The 27,913-nt window shown below is 37.1% G+C and overlaps 1 pseudogene; it reads right to left on the minus strand.

Moving 5' to 3' along the window:
- LOC105044988 (uncharacterized) lies at nucleotides 1-27,856 on the minus strand (annotated as a pseudogene).
- Nucleotides 27,857-27,913: the final 57 nt, after the last annotated feature.

Below are 27,913 nucleotides of genomic sequence, written 5' to 3' on the forward strand. Positions count from 1 at the left end.
TTTAGTAGCAAGTACAGATAACACAGAATACTCAAGGTATATCTGTGCAAATCGATATATAAATTCAGGCCATTTGTAACAATAAAAACAATGAGAATATATTCCCATCATGTGTAACCGCCAAAATCGACAGAGCAAGTCCCACAACATTGATTTTAGTAAGCAAATTACATTCAATCATCAAAATTATGTAGGCTGGATCCAGCCATGTGCACACAATACCATTCTCTCTTGCTCATTTTGTTGGACTGATAAACAAACTAGTGCCCACCTTGGTAATCTTGAAAACAGTCAACCCAAACTTCACCATCAGGAAAACCTCAGGCCTCTGCAGAAACAAATAAAATTGTAGCGAAGGACATCACTTTGCTAGATGCTTCTGGAGTTGGTACCATGCGAGATGCTTCTAAGAGTTGGTAAACACAGTCTCTGTCCACCCCCATTCAACCAAACACCTCATAGTGCAAAATCATCAGAGTTTGTGTGTAGACACCCTTTCTCTGCGCTCTGGTCTAGCTTGACTGCTCATAACAATCTGTTGATTAACATCCACCACTTCTTCCTGAGGGTTTTGACTTGACTGAAGCTCTCTGACAGTGCTTAAAAAGCTATCTGCTAATGCACCTTTTGTACTAGTATTTTCTGCATGATCTACAATTTTCCCTCATTTGAAATGATATTCCCTTTTGAGCTGCCGGTATCCTTTTGCAGACCCTTGTTCCTGAGATTAGCGATGTAGGCATCGGTCCGTTCCTTCCGCTTCTGGGCATCAGGCAAAATACAGCCAGTTTGAGAACAAGATGAGACAGGCCAAACTGCTCAACATAAGAAAGGCATTCCCAGGGTTTGGTTAGTCTTGATGATGATATTCAGCAGATATGCTCTTAATGTAGCATGTTTCTCATCCTCCATTCCAAAGCTAGCATGTATCCTTTCTACCAAAGTCTCATTTGTGGTGCGAACATCCTCCATGTTGGGCAGAGATTGGTTGGTTGTATGCAACACTTGGCTTCCACTTACAGCAGAAACTATGCCAGATGTGGCTTGGTTTGAAAACCCTCCCTCAACAAGGCTTGGAGCTGACGCAAAATGCCTCATCTTATTTGTGGTCCTCAAGTTCCACACATAATTCGTAGATAAAGGTGATGCCAACCCTTTTTCTCTGGGTGGTGTCGCCATCCAAGGCTGAGAACTTGAAGTTGGTTATATAGGTCCATGGGCCATAAGAGGTGGTTGCTGTAATCTGAGAACTTGTAGAACTAAAAGAGACGCCTTCACGATTATTTGATGGCCTAGGCTAAGTGGAGTTAATTGCCAAAGATGCGCTGCTATGTTGATGAAGATGAGGTGCAAGGGTATCTTCCGCCAAACTTCCAAGTCCATGTGTAGCTTTTGCTTTACTACTTCTACTTGAACCAGCTAGATGAAGAAATGATTCTTCTCCAAGACAGGCAGCAGCCTTTGGGCTTTTACTAAGAGCCTGAGCATAACTAGAAGAGGAGGGCTCAGGTAGCTCCCTATCTGCAAGGGGAAAGAAGGAACATTCTTCTAAAATTGGGGTAGTCTGGTAGCTTTGGCTGTGTGTCACAGGAGATCTTGAACATGGTTCCAGATCTGAATTGATTGATAATGATTACAGGGAACCTATAACTATATCACCTTGACTCGTCTCCCCACACTCAGTAACCGGACAGGCACTAGAAGAAGAATCTATCTACTGCTTCAAGGCTTGGCCTAAATGGCCATAGAAAGTTAGTTGCCAGATGGATCAGGACAAAATCCATGACCTCTTCCTCCTCGCTGTTCTTATTTGTTTCATCAGAGCTGGAAGCTGGTAGGTATCTAGACTAAATACATAAACAAAATTAGGACACTGATGGATAGCATGTAAATAGCAAACCCAGCCAAAAAATGGGGTCCTTGATACTCATTCGGCAAGTCACAACAATATTTCTATAATGAAAGAAGCAAAAGGACATGTGACTGCAATTTTTGCATACCTGAAGTGAATCATTCCGCTTAGAATGGGACTGTGCCCCCCACACTCAATACTATTATGCCTCTGAACATATTTAACAGCATATCAACTGAGATCAAATATTTAATGCTATAAAGAAAAAATATAGGGGATATGTTGCTAAATATATTCAGTGAATAGACTTACCTTTATTTCAGCTTCAGTTTGGAAGCGGCAAACTTCTTTGCCAAACATACCTCATTCTTACATAAGAAATGCTCTTGGCTGAAATGCATGTGTGTGGATTAGCATTTAGCAATACAATCGAACTCTTTATATTAATTCGCATAGATGAAAAAAATCAAAAAGTTCAGAAAATGCTAGATTTGTGTGCTGATATCCAAGTAGACCATCCGGTTACTTTTGCAAGGTCTACAGCACGTCCCAGCAGATTGTGACCTATAAGGGCAGGAGCAAGATAAGAGGTAGATGTAGCACCCACATCACATAATGTACTCATCTGCACTTTGTGCATAGATCTAGCACTCCCCTAAAACTGCTGCCAGAAAATAATATTTAAGTATGTTATACCTCTAAGTCATCATTATTTCTATAATAATCATATTGCCTTGGACATTGCCTGTCAAGGTAACAGTAGATGCCAAACATAAAATTCTGAGTATAAGTTGATCAGTTTAAGAGCCAAAAACAAATAAGGAAAGAAAAATACCTCTGGCATATATGACAAGTATAATGTTCTGTTGATGTGCTGTACAGTTCATTATCTCCATCAAGGAATGCCGTACCAGGCCAAACTGCCCAGTATGGGGCATGCCGAACCGTCCCGACAGGAACAGAAACGATTCCGGCATGCAAAATGGCACATGCCGGTGCCGAGGAAGAAAGGAGAGAAAAAGGGGAAAAGAGAGGAAGAGAAAGAGAGGAAGAAAAAGAGAGAGAGAGGTCCGTCGGAAGGCCTCCGGCAGGCCGTCGTGGCCGTCGGACGGCGTAAACGCCTCCCACGGCTCCGTGCGTGAAACAGGGGCAATCCACTCCTATTTCTCTTTTTTTTTTAAAAAAATATTTTTTTAAATGAAGCTGGCATAGGGTTTACCGGCTTCACTTAAGTGATACCAGCAAACTCAGTGCCCGCTTCATTTTAAAAAATATTTTTTTAAAAAAAATACGGAAACAGAGGCGGATCGCCCCTGTTTCACGCTGCGAAGCCACAGGGACCGTAAACGCTACCTGTGAGCCACGACGGCCCATTGGAGGCCCTCTGACGGCCTCTTTGGCAGACCCCCCTCCCTCTTTTTCGTTCTTCCTCCCTCTCTCTCTATTTCTCTCTCTTTTCTTCTCCGGTTCGGCTCTGTTTTCTTCGTCGGTTCGTCTCGATTTGGAATGGAACGGAGGCATGTCGAACCATACCGTCGGCCGACCGATCCGACCATCAGTACCGGTTCCGCAGACCTTGATCTCCATAATATGGGTTCCTACAGAACTCACACATGGATGCCCCATGAAACCACCACATTCACTCTCACTACCATCCACCTCTGAATCACCCATGCTTATGTGTTGATTCAGTTGTAATCTAGTACAAAGCTGTGGTTCATCACAAATAAATACCTGCTTCAAATTCCCACATGAAATCAGCAATATATCTTAACAAATGGAATGAGAAAAGGCATTCACAAAACCATTGGCATAATTCACAATAGCAAAACACATTTTTGAAAAAGGATGAAAATCTAGACAGGCATTAGAAAGCTAGTCTACTGCAAGTCATTCTGATACAAAGGCAAGTTTTACATGACATTTCATTGACAAGTGTATATTCCAAAAAACAAGCTTTCTAAGAAAGAATCCTCTACATGAAACAAATTCCCATCAGCACTCACTTTGACAAGAGTCTTAAACATCAATGAGAACTATGACCCACATGACCGAACAGACCAATACCCTCGATTGCAGCCACTATGAACATGTACACTTGACACCCAGTTGATAGCGTTCATCAAGTCAAATTCAGCGAAGATTTATTATAAACCACTCAATGTCTGAAGAAACAGCTGTTTTCATCATGAGGACTACCATTTCACAGCATGCATACCTCCCCAAAGATCCAGAATGCGTGATGCAAATTGTCCTTGTAATATATTTACCAACCTTCTTGTTGACCTAAAATTGTTGAAAGATTTTCATCAGATGTCAACCAATAGCTGATGCAACCGTCATGTATTAGGATGGTAACTACAACAATTAAGTAGTCGTTTACCCAATGAACATCCTCGCTATGCTTTTTGGAAGGAGAACATAATCAGATATATTTGTCCCAAAGAAGCGCTTTTGATTACCTTTGACACCAAGATCCTAAAAGGTACCTTAAAACCTTGCATCAGATTGATTTCCAAAAATCTCCCCCCAACAAACCAAATTACAGCAAGCATTTGAAGCAAAAAAGGTGGAACTAGAACCGAGATCTGTGCTGGCCGGCCAGTGGTACAAATCAACACAGAGGAGAAGGGAATCAGGGAGAAGGAAAAAAGAGAGAGACAGAGAGAGGGGGGAAGAAAGAAAAGAAAGGAGAGGAAGTTGTTGGAGGGCCTCTAAGTAGCCACCATGGCCGCCAGATATGCAATTGATACCTAAGGCATCGCAAGCATGAAATAGGGACAATTGTCCCTATGTCACTAGATTTTTTTTTAAAACCCGGATTATGATGAAGTCGGTGAACGGTTTGCCAGCTTCATTATTTATCAGTATTTTAAAAAACATGCAATGAGGGAACAGATGCAGTCATATTTGTTCCGCAATTGTGGCACCATCCATACGTTTTCCACCACCAAGTGACCATGGCGGCCATCTCCTGCCCTCCAATAGCCTCTCCACTGGTTGTGTGACCCTCCGATAACATCACTCCCCCTCTCTTTTTTTCTCTCTTATTTAAATATCCTATTAGACGATATTGAACTGTAGATGCCTCCGCAGCCCTCCAACGATCTTGGTGGGCCACTATCGGCCTTCGATGGCGGCATCCCATCATTCCCTCCTCTTCTCTCTCTTTTCTTTCCTCTCTTTCTCTCTTTTTTTCTCTTATCATCCGATATTTCAATTTAGCCGTTCGAACCATCCCGATTTGCCGCCAGTACTGCTCTGGACACCTTGAACCATCCGGTTCGGGATGGTTCGACAAACCTTGATTTGAAGGCATTAAAAGTGCTTCCAAAACATTCAAAATGTCCAACAAATTAAAGATTATGTTCTAATTATCCATATCTTAGTAGATAAGTAGTCCTATATGATTTATCAGATTGAATTCTAAAGAGCATGACCATGGTAGTGTGAATGATGAAAAAAATTTCATAAAATTTCACCATATGAACTCGAATTGAATAAATCTTACATATGACAGATGATGGGATTTGATTAATTTTTTACAAAATTTCATCTTGTCGAAAGTCATGATTAGAAAAATACTATCACATGATAATTAAATCTACAAGTTCATTTCTTCCATTCTACTGGGTTACCACTATATGCTGCTAAATGTCACTGATAGATTGTGGACCAATAAGAATTATTTTGATAGTCAATAAGTCTCATTAAATGAGTCGAAAATATTTCAATCCATTGAAAGGAGTTTTAATGATATTTATGATGGAGATTACAATACATCTCACTACCAGACAGAATAAAAACTATGAGGTCACACAAATAAGAGGTTATGACTGATCGAATAGTTAAATTATGATTTCAAATCATTATAAGATTCAATTATCAATATGATTGATGATTAGACTGATTTGTAGAAGTTAAAAGAAAAGACTTTCTAATAGTTAGTGAGTTAAAAGAGGATTTATTTACAATTATTGCTATATTATTTGATTTGATCAAATAATTGAGATTGAATCCTCATCAAATTAAGTTAATATTTAATTTGATTGGACTTGATCTGAGTTTGAGTCAAATTGGATTTTATAGGTCTAAAGTGTTTACACTCAATTAAGTATTTGACTTCTTATGAAATCATATCAGATTGGATTTGGACCAAACCCTTGGCCAAGTGGTTGACTTGGTCCAAGAAGAGATCACGCCTCAACAAGGGACCATGCCAACCATGTTTCATCGGTGTTTTTCTCTTGGTCGTACAAGGGTGAGGCAAAACTTCATCCAAGAGAGTCCTAGTGCCCCAGGACTCTATCCAAAGGAATGTTAAAACTGTTTAGGCATTGGGATTTAAGTGGTTAAAAAATCAGCATCTCATCTAATCTCTTGAAAAGGAGAACGGCATGAAGTTGAGAGGAGCAAGAAAAATAAAAGAAAGAAGGGGCACTCCATCATCCTTGACGCCTCCCTTCTCTTTCTTTTTCTTTTTTTACATCCAAGGTGTTGGACGTCCCAAGTTTCATGCCTCCATCTCCTATCCCATCGTCCTTCTTCAGTTCTCTGTTGTTCTCTTAAGAAGAGAAAAGAAAAGAGAAAAAAATTCAACATCCAAAGAGAGATCTATGCAAACGAGCTAGCATCCTGATGAGATCAAGATCTTCTGATCAGATCAACTGCGTGTGGGTACCTATAAAAGCTGGATGCATATGCAGCTTCAAAGAAGTTTTCAAGACATCTACGATCATCAAATCACAATGAAGATCTATCCATAAAAAGTGAAGGTCAGATCTTCCTCCTTTTTGTTTTAATCTTAATTTTAACTATAAGGGATCTTGGTGTTTTAGAGATGCGATCTCTTGCATGCATGTTAGGATTAAAATAGTTTTAATCTCTTCTCTCCACTGCATTTAATGTTCGTATCTTACATGCGACCGGATTTCCTTCACTGATAATAGTTACATAGTCACCATCACCAATGGCAAACCCATCAAACATCCACCTCCAACCTCCTCAAAAACCAGCTCAACTTTACTTTGCCTATTTGACTGCTACCCCACCTCAGCTTGGCTGCAATTACCCAAAAAACTTGACCTCAAAAACTTTAGGACACTTGATTATGACAAGGATAATTTCAAAAAGGCCAATTAAGGAACAAAAACTAAGTATACTATCACAAATTTCTTTTAATTATCTATATGTATAAATGTATTTTTCGCATTCTCTTCAAAATTTCATAATTTTCATAGTTGCTCTATTTTATTTTGCCAATATATATAATTATAATTATTTATTTATTTTGTTATTTTATTATGCTGTCGCTCCAACTAGCCAATCGATAAGTGACCCACTCCTTTGAAAGGGTCGATGTCATTGATATCATTCAATGAAAGAATACCTTTCTACCTTTTTATGTCTCTTTTTTCTTTTTTGGTAAAAATCTCATATTTCAAACCTATCGAAGGTATGCATCAAATACATCAATAGTTCCTCTAAGTAATTGTACATGATAGAGTGGATTAACAGAGAAAAGTAGTTTTTAATCAAGATGAGGATGACAAGTTACTTGTGACTCCACGAGATTGTTGGGATGCGTAGGCGATTTCATTCAAATATTTCAATTTTTTTTCAAAAAAATCACAGCAGAAGACAATTAGATTAATCAAATTAATCTAATATACATATGATTTAATCATCAAATCAACCTACTCTAGGATCTATGACATGATATGTTGCATATAAAATCTAAAAAATTCGAAGACAAAATCAGCATGCATGCATGTGAGCAGTAGATCACATCTACTTCTAATCTGAGTTCAGAACTCCATACTTGATCGTGAGTCAATGATCTCCGCTGCTGAGAGATATAATAAAGAGGATCTTTGTCGGTTGCTTGCAGCCGCACACGTGTCCGACCTCTACAAAAAATCTTCTCGAAGCTCCGATCTGATTAGTCTTCTCGGGAGTGCTAGCTCGCGCGAAACCTTCTTCTTGGCTAATGTAGATCCTTTCTTCAAATCTCTAAAATCTTTTCAGAGGTTGAAGATAAACTTCTGAAGAAAATTAAAAGATGAAAAAAAAGATGAAAAAAATAATTTTTTCTAAATTATTCTCTCTTCCCAAACCCAAAGGATCAAAAATCTGAAATTTAGATTTTTACGCACACCCCAAGAAGAGGACCCTCCTCCATATTTTTCACACCATGAACCATGCCCAAAATTCTACTATGTGAAGAGCTCTCTTCTAGTATCTTACACACACAAAAGAAATCATAAGAACCCCTTTTATAGACGTGTAAAGAGGTGGGATGAAGAGTCCTAGTGATTCTGGACTCTTTTAGGATTCTGCCTCCCTTCAAATTTTATGACCAAAACATGCCAAAAAAATATGGGATACCCCTTCACATATTTTTTTTATGATAAATAAGTTCTCTACCTGATCTCTCACAAAAAATCTCCTCAAAATATCACACATATAAGGAGAAAAAAATTTATTGGGGTGGAAAAGTTGATCTGGATGAGAACAGATTCTCTTGATAAGAAATATTTTGAAATCTAATTTCAAAACCTTCCTTTTATCAAAACCAAATCAGATTTGGATGTGAGATATATAAGAGAAAGAACTCTTTGGTGTAAAAAAATCTCACACAAAATAATTTTGTGCGTGGAGATATATGATGTGCAAATTGGGTTGGCACAGGGAGAAGAGTCCTATTCCAATAAGGACTCTTAATTTTCTTATTTGAATCCAAACCAAATCATATCTAGTTTAGCCCAAATAAAATATATGAAACCCAATCTAATTAGGTTCATAAATTCTTAATCAAATCTTAATTAAAGTAGGAATTGATTGAACCAAAATTCTGATCAAATCAGGGATAATTCTCCTTAGCGATTAGATCATCTCATAACCTAATTGGGTCAAATCTAATTGAATCTAATTCAATTACATTTTATTTAATCCTCTTTGTTCAATCAAATTAATCTAATCAGCAATCTAATTACTTATTAATCCTTTATTAATTCGCTAATATTTGGTAAATTAATTTATTGCAACTTTTGCATAAGGTTAACCATCAATCGAATTGATGACTAAGTCCTTTAACGATTCTCAATCATTGATCAGCCACATGATCAGTCAAAAATTTTTTTTGAGTGTGACCCATAGTTCGAACCCAAGCCGATAGCACAGAAACACCTTCTTGACCCAATCGATATAACCATCTAGCAATGATGACCCAACGTCCGGATAGATCGAATGAAAGCAAAACAACATTCAAGAACCTATTGGCATATGGTTACCATATAATTCATTCCTTTCATCCTAATGCTTGAGAATAACCTAGGATTTAACTGACAATCCTAGATAAATCATCCACATTGTATTTCAATCTTTTTCAAATCTATCACATAGATTATTTGGACTCAGATTTTGTTAAATTGAAATACACTGATGCATATCTCCTACTAATTCAGAGGGGTCAATCCCATCTTGACTCATGCACCGACTTGGCAAGTACTTGACTATACCTAGAAACCTTCCATCACTGAATTAAAAACTCAATTAGTCTAATATCAAAGTACAGTGAGTTGCTTGTAAGTCACCGTGGTGATCTCAGATCGAAGAGACACTTATACCCATATCCTTCGCGAGCTACCTTTGACAGCAGAATGCTCCACAGTTGGTCGCATTCAGTGATGATGTACTCCTACATCTCACCTGCATGCCATACCAGTATCTCATACTATTTGATTACAAAGACAACCAATGCATATAGTATACAATGACCTACACTTGATATCGGCATCATCCTAGTAATAGCGTATCATTTGATCGCGAACCAATTTAAGGACTACGCGATAAATCCATCTTTATCGATCAAAGTAGTCCTAAAGGCTTCATCATAATATAGGAATTCATTAAAAGATGTAACCTTATGATGAAAAATGCCAAATAATTTTTATTATTTATCAATTCATATATACTTATAATTAGCACAATCATCAAACGATTGACTTTAGGACACAATTCCCAATAACTCCACTTAGACTAAAGTCAATCAGTATAGTATCATATATCCTCTTTGATTTATCATATCAGAACTCCTAGATATCGAGGCTTTAGTAAATGGGTTGGTCATGTTCTCCTTTCCATTGATCTTCTAAAGATTGACGTCATCTTAACAGATTTTTTGAATAAGATAGTAGCGATGCAAAATGCCTAGTAAGCTAATGAGACTTCAACTCCTTGGCTTGAGCTGTGGCTCCAGTGTGTACAATACAGCAGAAGCATCATCGGAGGGTGCCACTCCTAGTTTGCCAGTGAACCTGTACAATCACATAGCTTCCTTGCAAGCATCGAATACTGTAATTCATTCTACCTTGCAATTTGAATTTTGGCTATATTTTTCTGCTTGGAACCTTTCCAGCAGATTGTTCCATTATTTAGGATAAAGATATATTCCAGCACTTTCTTGCTATTATTATGTCCAACTGAAAACTGGAGTCATACTCCACAAATTTTAAGTCAGATTCTCCATAACTGAGTCACTGATTCTTAGTATTTTTCAAATACTTAAGGATGACCTTCCAGTGATTCTCACTTGGATCCTGCAAGTATCCACTCACTATCCCAGTGAGTATACCATATCCCATCTCATACATGGTGTACAAGATAGAACAACTTCTACTCATAAACACCCTATGTATGTTGGATTGAAAAAACTTAAGCAGCCTCTTAAATCTATCTCTGTAGATCTTCATCTCTAGAATGAGAGATGCTTTTCCAAATCCTTTATGGAGAATAATAATAAAGCAAAATCTTTATTCCCTGTAATGTAAGAAATATCATTTTCGATTAAGAAAATTTCATTCACGTACAAGACAAGAAATACACTCATAGAACTATCAACCCATTTGTATTTGTAGGATTCTTCTTTGTTCTCAACGAAGTCATGCATTTTGATCACTTATCAAAATACACGTTGCAACTCCAAAAGATTTAGCATTGCCACAAGAAAAATATCTTATTATGTTCAATACCATAATATTGACAATATCCTTAGATAACCAAACGAGCTTTATAGATCTCCACCTTCTCGTCTGCGCTACTATGATCCTATTGAAGATCTCCACTCTATAGGCTTTACCCTTCAAGTGAATCAACGAATGTCCATATATCGTTGATCTTTATGGACTTCATTTCGGACTTTATGGCTCCAAGCCATTAATCGAAATCGGACCTCTGCATGGCATCCATGTAGATGATCAGATCCTTGTTGTTCTCATTGAGTTCAATAGGATCACATCCCAGATCTTAGAAACCGAGTCTCTATCTAACAAATGCGGTACTCACCAGATCTCCATGGTGCCTTTACAATGGGTTCTGAGTTTGATCTAACCAAATCCGATTTTATGGGTTCACTAGATTGTATCGGTTCTTCTACCTATCAAACTTCATAAGTTTCACATTAAAAACATCAGTACCTTCACCAAGGTACTCTTTTTTTGAAAAGAATGCTGAACAACTTTTGTTCTTTAGTATGGTAGAAATTATATCTCCTAGATTCTTTGGAGTACCCTACAGAACAATATATATAGGACCTAAATCTAAGCTAATCGGTCTGTAAATGCTTGACATAAAATAAACTCTCCCAAATCCCAAGGTAAGAAAGTATCGGCTTATACTTAATCCATATCTCATATAGAGTCTTTGCGACTGATTAATTCAAAATCTAGTTCAGAACATAATAAGTAGTCTCAAGAGCATAACCTTAAAAGAAGACTGACAGACTTTTAAATCCTATCATAGATCGAACTATGTCTAACAAAATCGATTCCAACAAGAGAATCCTATTCTCTTCTAGATTTGTTAAAACTTACTTGAAATATATTTTCCTCTTTGATCTAACCGAAGAGTTGCAATGCTCTTCTCAGTTTGTTTCTCTACCTCATTATGAAATTATTTGAACGTTTTAAATAATCCAAATATATGACAAATATGTTCGTACATCCAATACATCAAGTATATATCAGATTCAAAACATCATTGGCTCGTTTACCTTTTCCAGCAAAAAATGACTTGGTCATCTTACTAAAGAGATATGATTGACAGATTAACAATAATTCACAATCATTGACTTCGAAAATTATCTCCTATTGATCCTATTCTTGTTTAATGACCAAGCTTAAATTATCAAAAGTAGACATTTGTGACATTATCTACTTTAGGATTTGTTTGTTTGATTGTGTACAATAAACTAACAGGCTGTGACTATTCATAAATATCATTTCTCAGTTGTCCACATGATTTTGACATCATTCATAATGATATCCCAAAAATCATTAAACAATAATGACAATCACTAAAATGATATTGTTAGAATTGAAAAGAGACTCGACGATTTCTAAAACCAGGATTGGAATATGACTTCCAATACCAATGTTCAAAAATCTCTTGCTGTTCTCAAACTTTTTATTAACCTGAAATAGTTTGCATAGAATTTCGATATCCAATATCTAGATAGTAGTGTCACAAATAGAGAAATCATAGGGTGTGATCATATTAGTACTTATTCAGCAATCCATTGCTGATTTCTCTTCCTTTGCCTATTCGGATCAAGAGACTCTGTCAGACCAGGTTGATCTTAGACTCTTTTATCAGTTCGAACTCATCAGCCCAAGTACGACTCTTTTGCACCTTCTCATTTCTCAAAGAATTGTTTCTCCACTGAAGATATATCTTCAGAGGTGCGAAAAAACTCCTTCAACATTTGAAGAATTTCCTTCCAGTGAGCATCATCGAATTTACAGCTAAATTCGTATTCTTTGCTGCTCCTAGTAACACTACACAGTGATATGATTATTTGGCCACTTCTGATAAGTGCTTTTGATCACATCATATGTGTTGGATGTGAAAACATTAGGTGCTAGATCCATAATCATATTTAGGATTCATTCGTGCTTTAGAACTATTTGCAATTTTCGATACCATCTATCGAAGTTGGATCCTATAAATAAGTCACTGTCAAATACTGAATGGAACAACAGACATTTAGCCATAACTGAAAGAAAAATACAAGACCTCTATGTTTATGAATTAATTAAGCCTAAAGACTTGGACTTTAGTATAAAGGTTCTCCCACTTTTTTAGTCAAATTAGTAGCCTCTACTTCCAATCCGAAGAATTATCTTAATTCCTTAGTAGGTACTAGAATCCACACAGACTGGATACAAATCCGAGGATAGCTCGGTCAACCCATATATATCTATGGATAGGTTCTCAATCAATTATTTTTTTAAATAATTTTTAGTAATTAATTTTGCCTCATATTTTATTTCAGTAGGCAATGGGCCTCCATTGAAAGTTTCGATTAGATCAAACCATTAACATGAACTTACTCAGTACTTCTAACAAATGAATGATCAGGCTCGAGGATGGTTCAGTCAACCCAACCATCATCAGATAGTATAACAGAGTTATCATATGATGAATGATAATTCCATCATTCAGAGAGAACACCAAATAGATGGTATCTGTAATGTCAATCAAAAATAATGGACCTATTATCATTCACCTTAATGGAAGGAAATGATCTAGTTATCTCCATAACTAGCTTATTTTATGGACCAAATAATTTAGAAGATTTAAGAATTAGTTTAAAGAAGAGATGAGAAGAGATCAACCAGTAAACCACAATCCTCCCACGGACTTCATTAAGTCATTGAATTGGATTAGGATCATACTAGTTGAAATAGCACATAGATCAGTCACACTGATTAACCTTAATGGCATGGATCAACTCGAATCATTTAGCGATCTAATCAAGATATAATTCATCAAATTGATCAGGTAAGTGAGATCGGTGGGAAGGTCTGCTAAGCTTGCCTTAGACATCATTGAAATGGTCAGATAAGCCGCTCTCAATTAAAAGCCACCGATCGAAATGCCAAATTTACCTTAGACATCGATTAGTTAATTAATTTTGATTTGATCAACCTAATGATTCGGGTTCAACCACTGAGCACAATCAAGGTTCATTTGGTCTAATCAAAGATATGGACTTGACCATCTACAACTATTGTATTGGTTCTAGAAAAATCTTGATTTAATCTAATTCAACATTTAGTTAGATTTAATCAATTTTTCTAGTTAGTCTATTAACTCTTTGATTCTAACCTTAGGTCTAACCCAATTAAGAGGATCTGATTTGAGTTAACCCATGCTCTCATATTTTGTGCGAATGATATTAGATTTTTAATTCACAATTTTAGACCTAATCAATTCTACACTTAATTCTCAATTAAGTTTTGCATCAATATGGTTAAGATTTTGAAAATAATTTTCACATGTAAATAATAAAATCTTTTAGATCAAATCTAAACTTTTTATGATTTTAAATCAAAATAATTTTGATTAAACAAGATTAAATGCAACTAACTTCTTCGCAACTTACATCACATACAACAACACCTAGGATTTCAAGATCTAGGATTTTGCAAGAAAATAAGTTTTCTCCTTTCGCTTTCTTCATGGGAACTAATCACATAACACCCCTACATGCCATAAGAGCATCCTATCGAATGATTTTAAACCCTTCTTGCTCCTATGATCGGACGGCCTGATGATCAACCCAATCTAAGTACTTGCTAGTCGGATCATCTAATCTAATCATATATCACATATGCATAAATTTAGATCTAATCTAAATTATATCAGATCTGATTATAATCTTAGATCACATCTAAATCAGATTATAAATATCACATGCATGACATAAAATCAGATTTTATCAAAAATCAGCACAAACTAAGACAACCTTTTCACTGTAAGGGATAAATTCTATAGTAGGACAACCTTATGTCAGTTTGTACGATCAACTATTAATTAAATTTAGATCAAAATACCATATATCAAATCTAAATAAAATTAAATTTTAGATTCAATATACATATAAATCATGTCATAATGAACCTAGACTCTGATACTACTGTTAGGATGCATAGACGATTTCATGCATGTATTTCGAAATTTTTTCGAAAAAATTACAGCAGAAGATAATTAAATTAATCAAATTAATCTTATATGTATATGATCTAATCATCAAATCAACCTACTCTAGGATCTATGATATGATATATTGCATATAAAATCTAAAATAATCTGAAGATAAAATCAGCATGCATGTATGTGAGCAGTAGATCATATCTACTTCTAATCTGAGTTCAAAACTCCATACCTGATTGTGGATCGATGATCTCTGCTTCTGAAAGATATGGTAGAGAGAATCTTTACTGATTGTTTGTAGCCACACATACGTCCGGCCTCTACGAAAAATTCACTCGAAGTCTCGATCTGATCGGTCTTCTCAGGAGTGCTTAGCTCACGCGAGACCTTCTTGGCTGATCTGAATCTTTTCTTCAAATCTTTGGAACCTTTTCAGAGGTTGAAGATTAACTTTTGAAAGAGATGAAGAGGTAAAAAAAGATGGAGAAGAAAATAATTTTCTTCTAAATTATTTCCTCTTCTCAAATCCAAAGGATCAAAAACTTGAAATTCAGATTTTTTGCGCACACCCCAAGAGAGAGGGACCCTCCCTATTTTTCATACCATGAACCATGCCCAAACTTTTACCACGTGAAGAGCTCTCTTCTGATATCTTACACACAAAAGAAACCACAAAAATCCCTTTTATAGGTATGTAAAGAGGTGGGATGAAGAGTCCTAGTGATTCTAGACTCTTTCAGGATTCTGCCTCCCTTCACAATTCTACATCCCAAAATAGGTCAAAAAAATATGGGATGCCCCTTCACATATTTTTTTACGGTAAATAAGTTCTCTACTAATCTCCCATGAAAAATCTCTTCAAAATGTCGCACACATAAAAAGAAAAAAATTATTGACGTGGAGAGGTTGACCTGGATGAGAACAGATTCTCCATATAAGAAATATTTTGAAATCCAATTTCAAAACCTTTCTTTTATCAAAACCAAACGATGTGAGATATATAAGAGAAAAGACTTTTGGTGTGAAAAAATCTCACACAAAATAATTTTGTGCGTGGAGATATATGACGCGCAAATTGGGTTGGCGCAGAGAGAAGAGTCCTTTTTCAATAAGGACTCTTAATTTCTTTATTTGAATCCAAACCAAATCACATCTGGTTTAACTCAAATAGAATATATGAAACCCAATCTAATTAGATTCATAAATTTTTAATTAAATCTCAATCAAATTAGAAATTGATTGAATCAAAATTCTGATCAAATTAGGGATAATTCTTCCTTAGCAATTAGGTCATCTCATAACCTAATCGGGTCAAACCTAATTGAATCTAATTCAATTAGATTTTTATTTAATCTTCTTTGTTCAATCAAATTGATCTAATCAGCAATCTAATTACTAATTAATCCTCCATTAATTCACTAACACTTATCGAATTAATTTTTTGTAATTTTTGCATAAGATCAACCATCAATCGAATTAATGATTAAGCTCTTTAACGATTCTCAATCATTGATCAGCCACATGATCAGTCAGAAATTTTTTTGAGTGTGACCTCATAGGTTCGAATCTAAGTCGGTAGCACAAGAACACCTTCCTGAACCCATCGATGTAACCATTTAGCAATGATGACCCAACATCTGGATAGATCGAATGAAGGCGAAGCAACATTCAAGAGTCTATTGGCATATGGTTATCATATAATTCATCCCTTTGACCCTAATGCTTGAGGATAACCTAGGATTTAACTGTCAATCCTAAATAAGTCATCCACATTGTATTTCCATCTTTTCAAATCCAACACATGGATTATCTGGACTCAGATTTTGCTAAATTGAAATACACTGATGCATATCTCCTACTAATTCAGAGGGGTCAATCTCGTCTTGACTCATGCACCGACTTAACAAGTACTTGACTGTATCTAGAAATCTTCCATCACTAAATTAAAAACTCAGTTAGCCTGATATCAAAGTACAGTGAGTTGCTTCTACGTCACCGTGGTGATCTCAGATCAGAAGGACACTTATACCTATACCCTTCGCGAGCTACCTTTGACAGCAGAGTGCTCTGCAATTGGTCACGTTCAGTGACGATGTACTCCTACATCTCACTTGCATGTTATATCAGTGTCTCCACACCATTTGGTTACGAGGATATCCAATATATATGGTACACAAGGATCTACACTTTATCATCCTAGTAATAGCGTATCGTTTGATCGCGAACCAATTTAAGGACTACACAATAAATCCTCCTTTGTCGATCAAAATAGTCTTAAAGACTTCATCACAATATAAGAGTTCGTTAGAAGATGTAATCTTGTGATGAAAAATATCAAATAACTTTTATTATTTATCAGCTCATATATACTTATAATTAGCACAATCGTCAAACGATTGACTTTAAGACATAATTCCCAATAGAGATAACAAAGAGGAGGCTAGCATTTGAGTTGCTTGTAGCCAAAAGAGGGAGCCCTGTATTGTTGCACCTGGCATTGAAGCAGGCAAAAATAGGCACATTGCAGATAAGCACGCATTTTCATGGATATAAGCGAGCTGGAGATGAATAGCCTGAGGGTTAAAAGCTGTTAAAGTTCATTATTACTACTTGAAACATCAGAAATTTTACTCAATAAAGCACAATTTCTTCAGAAAATTCACAAATTTCACAACATTTTCTTGATAAATATGTAAACCAACAAACGATAGCAGGGGGAAAAATTGATCTAGTTTGCACTCCCATTTTTTTCGGTTGCAATATCATAATAAATTGTCACCAAAGCTGTATAAATGGTTCTGAATACCTTGAGTTACTTGAGTGTTAATGCAACAACTATAAAATCAAAAGCTCAATAACATTGCTGGAAAAATGATACATTGTGATAGCAAAAGTTTTCCTTCTATTCAACAATATCACACTCACTTCAGAAGATCAGGAGCTCAAAAGCACTATAGGAAGAATGATGCACTGTACTAGTAGAATTCCAACTTCTCAATGTTACATTCAGGTCATCAGAAAATAGTATCATCACCATATATGAACCCGTAAAACCATAAGACCATTACCAAAAAAGCTAAAATAAAAAATATAGGCATAAACAAGAAGAACAACTACCAAGCCAAGCAAGCGAACATCCACAAATGAATCGTGGTATTTACTCATCTCTGAAAGTCAAAGTCAAATCATCTATATACAAAATGATAGTATGAAAGACATCAACTATCTACAATATCTCTGATGGCTGAAGCAGCAGCCTCAAATGAGTCAATCGAGACCTCAAAAATAGCCTCAACATCGTGGTGCACAGATATCCAAGACATCGATCCAAGCATTAAAAGTGGGAGGCTGCGGAACCTCAAGAGGAGGTCACGGAACCTCAGAGATCAATACATGCATCAAGCATCAAGAGCAGAAGATCACGGAATCTCATGTCGAATAACCATCAGGGCATCAGGAGGTCACGCCGCATGTCATAGAACCACAAGTGGCACACGAATCAAGGCATCTAGATGAGGTCGTGGAAGCATAGGTGGGACATCAGGAGGAGGTCGCAGAACTAGATGGGACATCAGGAGGTCACCGAACCACACATCGAACATATCATGGAACCACAAGCGGCACATCCATCGAGGCACCAGAAGGTCGCGGAACCATGTGTGGGCCATCAGAAGGAGATCGTGGAACCACAGGTGGGGCATCAGGAGAAGGTCGCATAACCACACGTCGAACATATCGCGGAACCACAAGTGGCACATCCATCGAGGTACTAGAAGGTCGCCGAACCACACGTCGAACATGTCGCGGAATCACAAGTGGCACATCCATCGAGGCACCAGAAGAAGGTCGCGGAACCATGTGTAGGCCATCAGAAGGAGATCGTGGAACCACAGGTAGGGCATCAGGAGAAGGTCGCATAACCACACGTCGAACATATCGCGGAACCACAAGTGGCACATCCATCGAGGTACTAGAAGGTCGCCGAACCACACGTCGAACATGTTGCGGAATCACAAGTGGCACATCCATCGAGGCACCAGAAGAAGGTCGCAGAACCCCAGGTGGGCCATCAGAAGGAGGTCGCAAAACCACAAGTGGGACATAAGGAGGTCGCCAAACCATACGTTGAATATGTTGCGGCAAATCAGTCGAGGCATCAGAAGGATGTTGCTGAACCACAGGTAGAGAGGGAGAAGGATCTTGCTGATCTTGCTGAACCACAGGAGGAGACAAAGGAATCGAGGAATCCAAAGGATCTTGCTCATCCGACGTGGAGAGCGAGGACGAGAATGATGCGAGCGAGAAAACTGCGGAGCAGGAGGAGACCCAGGATTCAATGTATGGATATGGCCTGGATGCCCCAAAATGTGCCCACATCGATAAGAAATGATGCTAAATACTAACAAAATAGTGGCCACAACCCCGATGCAGATGTACCAATAAAGGCGTATTCCGTCATCCGCACAATGCCTATGGTCACAGAAATAAATGCAGCAATAGTCCCCGCCCATGTCAACAGAACAATAAATGTGATCCTGAATGGACGTCCCCATTGGATCCAGTGAAACGATGAAATGATCAATATAGAAAGTACCCCAAAACACACGGCACAGTATGCTCCTCCTCTATGCACAAAATCTATCACACACAGTTGTGTGATAGATTTTGTGCATAGAGGAGAAGCATACTGTGCCGTGTGTTTTGGGGTACTTTCTATATTGATCATTTCATCGTTTCACTGGATCCAGTTGTGTGATAGATTTTGTGCATATAGGAGGAGCATACTGTGCCGTGTGTTTTGGGGTACTTTCTATATTGATCATTTCATCGTTTCACTGGATCCAATGGGGACGTCCATTCAGGATCACATTTATTGTTCTGTTGACATGGGCGGGGACTATTGCTGCATTTATTTCTGTGACCATAGGCATTGTGCAGATGACGGAGATACGCCTTTATTGGTACATCTGCATCGGGGTTGTGGCCACTATTTTGTTAGTATTTAGCATCATTTCTTATCGATGTGGGCACATTTTGGGGCATCCAGGCCATATCCATACATTGAATCCTGGGTCTCCTCCTGCTCCGCAGTTTTCTCGCTCGCATCATTCTCGTCCTCGCTCTCCACGTCCGGATGAGCAAGATCCTTTGGATTCCTCGATTCCTTTGTCTCCTCCTGTGGTTCAGCAAGATCAGCAAGATCCTTCTCCCTCTCTACCTGTGGTTCACAACATCCTTCTGATGCCTCGACTGATTTGCCGCAACATATTCAACGTATGGTTTGGCGACCTCCTTATGTCCCACTTGTGGTTTTGCGACCTCCTTCTGATGGCCACCTGGGGTTCTGCGACCTTCTTCTGGTGCCTCGATGGATGTGCCACTTGTGATTCCGCAACATGTTCGACGTGTGGTTCGGCGACCTTCTAGTACCTCGATGGATGTGCCACTTGTGGTTCCGCGATATGTTCGACGTGTGGTTATGCGACCTTCTCCTGATGCCCTACCTGTGGTTCCACGATCTCCTTCTGATGGCCTACACATGGTTCCGCGACCTTCTTCTGGTGCCTCGATGGATGTGCCACTTGTGATTCCGCGACATGTTCGACGTGTGGTTCGGCGACCTTCTAGTACCTCGATGGATGTGCCACTTGTGGTTCCGCGATATGTTCGACGTGTGGTTATGCGACCTTTCCTGATGCCCCACCTGTGGTTCCACGATCTCCTTCTGATGGCCCACACATGGTTCCGCGACCTTCTTCTGGTGCCTCGATGGATGTGCCGCTTGTGGTTCCATGATATGTTCGATGTGTGGTTCGGTGACCTCCTGATGTCCCATCTAGTTCTGCGACCTCCTCCTGATGTCCCACCTATGCTTCCACGACCTCATCTAGATGCCTTGATTCGTGTGCCACTTGTGTTCTATGACATGCGGCGTGACCTCCTGATGCCCTGATGGTATTCGACATGAGATTCCGTGATCTTCTGCTCTTGATGCTTGATGCATGTATTGATCTCTGAGGTTCCGTGACCTCCTCTTGAGGTTCCGCAGCCTCCCACTTTTAATGCTTGGATCGATGTCTTGGATATCTGTGCACCACGATGTTGAGGCTATTTTTGAGGTCTCGATTGACTCATTTGAGGCTGCTGCTTCAGCCATCAGAGATATTGTAGATAGTTGATGTCTTTCATACTATCATTTTGTATATAGATGATTTGACTTTGACTTTCAGAGATGAGTAAATACCACGATTCATTTGTGGATGTTCGCTTGCTTGGCTTGGTAGTTGTTCTTCTTGTTTATGCCTATATTTTTTATTTTAGCTTTTTTGGAATGGTCTTATGGTTTTACGGGTTCATATATGGTGATGATACTATTTTCTGATGACCTGAATGTAACATTGAGAAGTTGGAATTCTTCTACTAGTACAGTGCATCATTCTTCCTATAGTGCTTTTGAGCTCCTGATCTTCTGAAGTGAGTGTGATATTGTTGAATAGAAGGAAAACTTTTGCTATCACAATGTATCATTTTTCCAGCAATGTTATTGAGCTTTTGATTTTATAGTTGTTGCATTAACACTCAAGTAACTCAAGGTATTCAGAACCATTTATACAGCTTTGGTGACAATTTATTATGATATTGCAACTGAAAAAAATGGGAGTGCAAACTAGATCAATTTTTCCCCCTGCTATTGTTTGTTGGTTTACATATTTATCAAGAAAATGTTGTGAAATTTGTGAATTTTCTGAAGAAATTGTGCTTTATTGAGTCAAATTTCTGATGTTTCAAGTAGTAATAATGAACTTTAACAGCTTTTAACCCTCAGGCTATTCATCTCCAGCTCGCTTATATCCGTGAAAATGCGTGCTTATCTGCAATGTGCCTATTTTTGCCTGCTTCAATGCCAGGTGCAACAATGCAGGGCTCCCTCTTTTGGCTACAAGCAACTCAAATGCTAGCCTCCTCTTTGTTATCTCTATTGGGAATTATGTCTTAAAGTCAATCGTTTGACGATTGTGCTAATTATAAGTATATATGAGCTGATAAATAATAAAAGTTATTTGATATTTTTCATCACAAGATTACATCTTCTAACGAACTCTTATATTGTGATGAAGTCTTTAAGACTATTTTGATCGACAAAGGAGGATTTATTGTGTAGTCCTTAAATTGGTTCGCGATCAAACGATACGCTATTACTAGGATGATAAAGTGTAGATCCTTGTGTACCATATATATTGGATATCCTCGTAACCAAATGGTGTGGAGACACTGATATAACATGCAAGTGAGATGTAGGAGTACATCGTCACTGAACGTGACCAATTGCAGAGCACTCTGCTGTCAAAGGTAGCTCGCGAAGGGTATAGGTATAAGTGTCCTTCTGATCTGAGATCACCACGATGACGTAGAAGCAACTCACTGTACTTTGATATCAGGCTAACTGAGTTTTTAATTTAGTGATGGAAGATTTCTAGATACAGTCAATACTTGTCAAGTCGGTGCATGAGTCAAGACGAGATTGACCCCTCTGAATTAGTAGGAGATATGCATCAGTGTATTTCAATTTAGCAAAATCTGAGTCCAGATAATCCATGTGTTGGATTTGAAAAGATGGAAATACAATGTGGATGACTTATTTAGGATTGACAGTTAAATCCTAGGTTATCCTCAAGCATTAGGGTCAAAGGGATGAATTATATGATAACCATATGCCAATAGACTCTTGAATGTTGCTTCGCCTTCATTCGATCTATCCAGATGTTGGGTCATCATTGCTAAATGGTTACATCGATGGGTTCAGGAAGGTGTTCTTGTGCTACCGACTTAGATTCGAACCTATGAGGTCACACTCAAAAAAATTTCTGACTGATCATGTGGCTGATCAATGATTGAGAATCGTTAAAGAGCTTAATCATTAATTCGATTGATGGTTGACCTTATGCAAAAATTACAAAAAATTAATTCGATAAGTGTTAGTGAATTAATGGAGGATTAATTAGTAATTAGATTGCTGATTAGATCAATTTGATTGAACAAAGAAGATTAAATAAAAATCTAATTGAATTAGATTCAATTAGGTTTGACCCGATTAGGTTATGAGATGACCTAATTGCTAAGGAAGAATTATCCTAATTTGATCAGAATTTTGATTCAATCAATTTCTAATTTGATTGAGATTTAATTAAAAATTTATGAATCTAATTAGATTGGGTTTCATATATTCTATTTGAGTTAAACCAGATGTGATTTGGTTTGGATTCAATAAAGAAATTAAGAGTCCTTATTGAAAAAGGACTCTTCTCTCTGCGCCAACCCAATTTGCGCGTCATATATCTCCATGCACAAAATTATTTTGTGTGAGATTTTTTCACACCAAAAGTCTTTTCTCTTATATATCTCACATCGTTTGGTTTTGATAAAAGAAAGGTTTTGAAATTGGATTTCAAAATATTTCTTATATGGAGAATCTGTTCTCATCCAGGTCAACCTCTCCACGTCAATAATTTTTTTCTTTTTATGTGTGCGACATTTTGAAGAGATTTTTCATGGGAGATTAGTAGAGAACTTATTTACCGTAAAAAAATATGTGAAGGGGCATCCCATATTTTTTTGACCTATTTTGGGATGTAGAATTGTGAAGGGAGGCAGAATCCTGAAAGAGTCTAGAATCACTAGGACTCTTCATCCCACCTCTTTACATACCTATAAAAGGGATTTTTGTGGTTTCTTTTGTGTGTAAGATATCAGAAGAGAGCTCTTCACGTGGTAAAAGTTTGGGCATGGTTCATGGTATGAAAAATAGGGAGGATCCCTCTCTCTTGGGGTGTGCGCAAAAAATCTGAATTTCAAGTTTTTGATCCTTTGGATTTGAGAAGAGGAAATAATTTAGAAGAAAATTATTTTCTTCTCCATCTTTTTTTACCTCTTCATCTCTTTCAAAAGTTAATCTTCAACCTCTGAAAAGGTTCCAAAGATTTGAAGAAAAGATTCAGATCAGCCAAGAAGGTCTCGCGTGAGCTAGCACTCCTGAGAAGACCGATCAGATCGAGACTTCGAGTGAATTTTTCGTAGAGGCCGGACGTATGTGTGGCTACAAACAATCAGTAAAGATTCTCTCTACCATATCTTTCAGAAGCAGAGATCATCGATCCACAATCAGGTATGGAGTTTTGAACTCAGATTAGAAGTAGATATGATCTACTGCTCACATACATGCATGCTGATTTTATCTTCAGATTATTTTAGATTTTATATGCAATATATCATATCATAGATCCTAGAGTAGGTTGATTTGATGATTAGATCATATACATGTAAGATTAATTTGATTAATTTAATTATCTTCTGCTGTAATTTTTTCGAAAAAATTTCGAAATACATGCATGAAATCGTCTATGCATCCTAACAGTAGTATCAGAGTCTAGGTTCATTATGACATGATTTATATGTATATTGAATCTAAAATTTAATTTTATTTAGATTTGATATATGGTATTTTGATCTAAATTTAATTAATAGTTGATCGTACAAACTGACATAAGGTTGTCCTACTATAGAATTTATCCCTTACAGTGAAAAGGTTGTCTTAGTTTGTGCTGATTTTTGATAAAATCTGATTTTATGTCATGCATGTGATATTTATAATCTGATTTAGATGTGATCTAAGGTTATAATCAGATCTGATATAATTTAGATTAGATCTAAATTTATGCATATGTGATATATGATTAGATTAGATGATCCGACTAGCAAGTACTTAGATTGGGTTGATCATCAGTCCGTCCGATCATAGGAGCAAGAAGGGTTTAAAATCATTCGATAGGATGCTCTTATGGCATGTAGGGGTGTTATGTGATTAGATCCCATGAAGAAAGCGAAAGGAGAAAACTTACTTTCTTGCAAAATCCTAGATCTTGAAATCCTAAGTGTTGTTGTATGTGATGTAAGTTGCGAAGAAGTTAGTTGCATTTAATCTTGTTTAATCAAAATTATTTTGATTTAAAATCATAAAAAGTTTAGATTTGATCTAAAAGATTTTATGATTTACATGTGAAAATTATTTTCAAAATCTTAACCATATTGATGCAAAACTTAATTGAGAATTAAGTATAGAATTGATTAGGTCTAAAATTGTGAATTAAAAATCTAATATCATTCGCACAAAATATGAGAGCATGGGTTAACTCAAATCAGATCCTCTTAATTGGGTTAGACCTAAGGTTAGAATCAAAGAGTTAATAGACTAACTAGAAAAATTGATTAAATCTAACTAAATGTTGAATTAGATTAAATCAAGATTTTTCTAGAACCAATACAATAGTTGTAGATGGTCAAGTCCATATCTTTGATTAGACCAAATGAACCTTGATTGTGCTCAGTGGTTGAACCCGAATCATTAGGTTGATCAAATCAAAATTAATTAACTAATTGATGTCTAAGGTAAATTTGGCATTTCGATCGGTGGCTTTTAATTGAGAGCGGCTTATCTGACCATTTCAATGATGTCTAAGGCAAGCTTAGCAGACCTTCCCACCGATCTCACTTACCTGATCAATTTGATGAATTATATCTTGATTAGACCGCTAAATGATTCGAGTTGATCCATGCCATTAAGGTTAATCAGTGTGACTGATCTATGTGCTATTTCAACTAGTATGATCCTAATCCAATTCAATGACTTAATGAAGTCCGTGGGAGGATTGTGGTTTACTGGTTGATCTCTTCTCACTAGAGCAGTTTTAGGTTTGCTTTCTGTTTTTTTGGTTTTCTATGTCTCAGGCCCGTCAACTCCGTTCATGCTTTGTTGATTCTTTTAACTGAAATTCATTTGGCACTTAATGCACAGTTATCCTCTCATTCTTGCATTCATATTTGTAGGCTGTGTTGAAGTGCTCTCAAGAACAACCGGACAAGTTATGAAAAACTCTCAACATAAAGCCAAACATATTTCAATACTACAAAGGAGGGAAGGCATTGTGTAATAAAGCCCAACCACGTAGTCCACAGTGGAGCTCACATCCTAGGATTCATAGTAACATGAATCAGCGTGGCTGAAATAAATGTTGCAGCAAATGGAAGAATTCTATCCTTGAATCAGAACCCAATCATTGCAAGAACTCAAACTAGGGCTACTTGAAGGCCTTGCTATACAAAAAGGTAATTAGAAGTTCATTGGCATAGAGTTGGCATGTAATAAGAAGAATTTTATCAAATTTCTGCATGCACAAGACCCTAGCTGAGGATGCATTTGTTTTTCTATTCATATATATGCATGTAAGTGTCCTTGTACCAATACTAAAACAGTATAAGTTTTAGCTGTTTCTATTCCTAATCAATATGCATATACAAACTCATAGAGTTTAGTCATTAAAATCTTAAAGAGGCCATATGAATTCTCATTCAATTAGCTTTTGGTCATCCTATGCGGAGTCTGTTGAATGTTCTAATCCCTTCACAGAAGAACAATGATATACATACAACTAGATCTTGATTTAATTGTGTTTCAAGTTTGAAGGTTTGATTGCAAAACAGTTTGCAGACAAAACAAGCTTTAATGTTGCTCTATGTCTTTTATGCAAGGGTTCAATATATCCTTATGAACAGTTTTTTTGTCTCATCTTTGTAAGCTAAGTAATAATGATCATCTAATTATCATGTTGCTTGTGTCAGTCACGTGAGGATACAAATGACATTTAATATTTAGCGTATGGCCATATACTTCCAGAACATGAGAGAACTGGATATTATGCATAAACTGCTAGCAATGATTTGCTGGAAGAATTACTTTTGTGCTATCTTATGGAAATACTTGGCTTGACCTCAGAAGCATCCTTAATCAAAAGAATTAACCTAAATAATATACCATGGCCTCAGAAGCCAGAGCTGGAACAGATCTGATAGTGGGAATAAGCAAAAGGATCCAATATCTAATTTCCAAAAATTCTAAGAACATGACTACAGATAACTACATCAACATATCCACATAAAACGCCAAAGAACAAGATTTATAATAAATTGGCAGACCCAACATATGAATAATGACAAATGTGGTAACCTAAGAACTTGTGTAGAAAAACAGTTAGAGAAATCATAATAAAACAGAAATCATAACAAAATAGAAATCATAATAAATCAAAGCATCAGGGTTTGATACTTCGTGTTCTGCAACACAAAACTTGGCTCAAACTTCTTGTTTTCCTTATTTTTTTTTCATTTAAAAAAATATTTCTAAATACAAAAAAAAAAAAAAAATTTCTCCATCGAAGGATAGACCATGATCAAATTAAATTTAAAAAAAAAGAATCCCCAATCCAAGTCTCCCAAACCAGAACATCAGAAATCATAATATTTACTCAGGTAATTAGATCACAGGATTTCATAGCGGTATGATATCAAAGGATAGACCCTGATCCAATTAAATTTTAAAAAAAAATCCCCGATCCAAATCTCCCAAACCAGAGCATCACAGGACATAATATTTAGTAATTAGATCAAAGGATTTCATAGCGGAATGAGATCAAGATAGTAGAGGAAGATCAATTACCTCTTCGACTCTCAGGAACTACGCACGCAGCAAGAATTCGTCCGCCAAAAGAACGAAAGAAGGGAAAATTCCGCTCCCTCAAATCTTAACCAACGATGCGTGGGAGTGAATGCAGCCAAGAACCGAAAGAACGATTTTATATTTCTAAGTACAAAAAAAAGGGTTTCTCCATCGAAATACACCCTGATCCAATTAAATTTTAAAAAAAAAAACCCCGATCCAAGTCTCCCAAACCAGAACATCACAGATCATAATATTTACTCAGGTAATTAGATCAAGGATTTCATAGTGGTATGAGATCAAGATACGAGCAGAAAAGATCATTACCTCTTCGACTCTCAAGAACTACGAATTCGTCCGCCAACAGAACGAAAAGAGGGAAAATTCCGCTCCCTACTGCAGCCAAGAATTCGTCCGCCGCCGAAAGAACGAAAGGGTGGAAAATTCCGCTTGTCAGAGGCCGGTGGGTCCCGCTGAACTCTTAAAGCAGTTGGGGCTGGGCAACGGGCCGGTGGGCC

Source organism: Elaeis guineensis, chromosome 5, assembly GCF_000442705.2.
Source record: "Elaeis guineensis isolate ETL-2024a chromosome 5, EG11, whole genome shotgun sequence".
Classification (NCBI taxonomy): domain Eukaryota; kingdom Viridiplantae; phylum Streptophyta; class Magnoliopsida; order Arecales; family Arecaceae; genus Elaeis; species Elaeis guineensis.